Genomic DNA, 2,849 nt, shown 5'->3' with positions numbered 1-2,849 from the left:
CGCCTGGCACTGCAAAGGTCAGACTCTGGCACTCGTGGCAGCCAGTGATCTGCGTACTAGCATCTTGTGCTGGGGCCTCAGTCTGAGTCGCCACACTTTTCTTAGCATCAGCTATCCTTTCAAGCACACACAGGACCTCAGTCTCCATGCTCTTTTTGGCTGCAGTCTTCTTTCTGCGTGAGCATGGGACTTCTGTCAGGGTCTCCACAATTTTTGTGCTGGTAGCCTTCCTCCGGGGTGCAGCCACTGCAAACCAGCAGGCACACTAACGCTACTAGATAGTCTTAATGAGGTTTGCCTGATCAGCCCCGCCCTGCTGCCAGTAGTGTTGGCTCTGCCCTCGCCCTGTTGCCGGGTCGTTAACAGGAGCCCGCGCACTTATCACTCACTTGACAGTGACAACAGCCGTCCTTGCTGGGGAGTCCCGTGTATGGATGGCTTACAGTTTCTCCTCATTAAAACAGCCTAGGTGATTCTCACACCCCGACTCCTCTCCGTCTCCGTTGGGAAGCAAGCGTCGCTGCCCTCCCCGAGGGGTGGATGCAGAGCCGTTGCCGTGGCAACGCTCCCGCCGCGTCAGCCGCTCTCGCGAGAGCTGCCCGGTCGAGAGTTGCCTGGCAGCTCTGTTGTCTCGGGGATCCCTGAATGAGGGAACCAACCGAAGCCCCCCTGCACCTAAAACCAAAAGTAAGTCCTTCTTTTCTGACTCTTGCACTTATTTCCAGGATCTGGGGTATCCAAGGGACAGTCTTATGAGCGAAGACTGAAGCAAAGAAAGCATTCTGTAACTCTGCCTTTGCAGTGTCTTACATTACAAGGGCAGCCATCAGTGGACCCACATTTTTCCTAATCTTCCCTTTACTACTGACATACTTGAAGAAATCCTTGTTGTTGTCCTTAACCTCTCTCACCAGATTCAGTTCCAAGAGGACCTTAGCCTTCCTTGTCACATCCCTGTACACCTTGACAATGTTCCTATGTTCCTGCCAAGGGCCAGACTTCTTATCCACATTGTGTAGACTTTCTTCTTCCGTGTTTTTCAATTGGCTTGCTGCTCATCTATGTGGCTTTCTTGCCAACTTTGTGTGATTCCATACTCTTAGGGATTTACCAATGTTGAACTTGGAAGAAGTGCTTGAATGTCAACCAACTGTCTTGGGGCCACACTAATTTTTTCTACCTCCCATGAGATAGTAGTGATACTGTTTCATGGCATAATTTCTGCAATTCTGTGCCTCTGCAAAGTTCTGTACCTCATTTGATTCTTAAGAGTTGTTTTTAGGAAGGTAAATATTTTCACCTATGGATGATTAGCTCAGACTGCACATTGTAATCATTGTAATAATCAGTCTTCAGCTCTTTTTTTTCACATTCTGTCAAGACTGACCATTTCAAAGAACTAGTCAGCTATAAAGAAGCAGAATTACTCACATGCACTGTTGAAGCATATCTTTCTCTCATATGGTCATTTGATGCAGCCAGGAGATATATTTGAAGGACAAAACCCTCTGGCTATTAAATATTTTTACTTATGCATTGCACTCTGCCATACTATAAGGTAAATTATATTGCAACACTGATTGGTTGGACCAATAACCAAAAAACATCTGCTACAATAAATGTATTCTCATGTCAAATAGTAAGTGCTTTACTTTAAGACACTGCATGGATTCAAAGAAACAAATATGAAAATGACATTTTCAATATATTACTTTCAAAACTAACTCATTTTGTTTACATTGTTTACACAGTAAGCGTGAGCTTCTGGCCAAATTGGAGGACCTTTAAAACTATAATAGAACTGTTTGATCTTGTAAGACACTTAAAATGTTAATCAAGAATAAGCCTCTAGTAAAATATAGACAATGGGAAGGGAGTCGAGAGAATAAAGGAGATTAAAATCTTCAGCTGAAATCATGGATACTGCTTCATGTACATGTCTTAAAAGGAAACTGACTCCAGCTGAGGTTCTGTCTTAATTTTATTGTGAAATATAAAGTGATAAGTGAGGATGGACATACATTATCAAAGCTTTGCTTGTAAAAAATTTAAAAGCACCAGAAGAGTCATTGGTTATAATTTTCTTGCTCTGATAGTCTATCTTTTCAGAATGTCTGATTGTTATACACTCAGGGAATTGTCCTAGCTGCTTTTGATTAATTTTATGAATCTTTATGCTCGTATCTAACTGGTTAAATCAAAATCTCCAGCTCATAGTATGAAATTTCAAACCTATAAAATGCTTCAGGCAGTAATATCAAAAATTTAATTCAGTAAAATATATTAAAATACTGCAGCTATCCTTGATCTTTTTTTACCTGGACTAAAATTCTTAAGTGAAAAAAAGCTTTTTGGTACTGAATTTAGTCAGCATATATATTCAGCATATATAACAACATATATATATATATATATTTTTTCAGATTTGCACAATATTAATACCAATATGTGGACAACATATACACATTCTCTCTATATATTGAATAGGTTGCCTGTTTTACTGTGTAGATATTCATATTCTTCTGTCATCTGTGTCAATATCTTCTTCAGCTGTATCAATATAATTCTATTGCTTCTGCTATTGCTTCATTCTCTGGTACCCAAACCTATATTTTTTTCGTTTCTTTCTAAGTGTTCGTAATATTTTTTGCTTCTCCTCTTGTGTAAATGTTTTGGTAAGAACTGTAAAAGGAACAAAGTTTTAAGGTGGCTAGACTGCAAAATCTGGAAACATAATTTAATCATTTTTACCATCAGAACTATCTCTTACCTAATATCATCTCATGACCTTATAAACCTACATATTATAGAAAGTGTTAACACTGGAGTCTTCACTGGAAGAAAAAAAA

At 39.8% G+C, this 2,849-nt stretch overlaps 1 long non-coding RNA gene across 2 annotated transcripts in view; it reads left to right on the top strand.

Moving 5' to 3' along the window:
- The first annotated feature begins 581 nt into the window (after positions 1 to 581).
- The window catches only part of LOC116217859, a 33,967-nt gene continuing 31,699 nt past the window's right edge, over positions 582 to 2,849 (top strand). For both annotated transcript variants that reach the window (XR_004162581.1, XR_004162579.1), the window contains exon 1: positions 582 to 687. This is a non-coding gene — a long non-coding RNA (uncharacterized LOC116217859). The remainder of the gene's footprint in view (positions 688 to 2,849) is intronic.

Source organism: Meleagris gallopavo, chromosome 1 (assembly GCF_000146605.3).
Source record: "Meleagris gallopavo isolate NT-WF06-2002-E0010 breed Aviagen turkey brand Nicholas breeding stock chromosome 1, Turkey_5.1, whole genome shotgun sequence".
NCBI lineage: Eukaryota > Metazoa > Chordata > Aves > Galliformes > Phasianidae > Meleagris > Meleagris gallopavo.
This window is presented reverse-complemented; position numbering and strand designations above follow the sequence as displayed.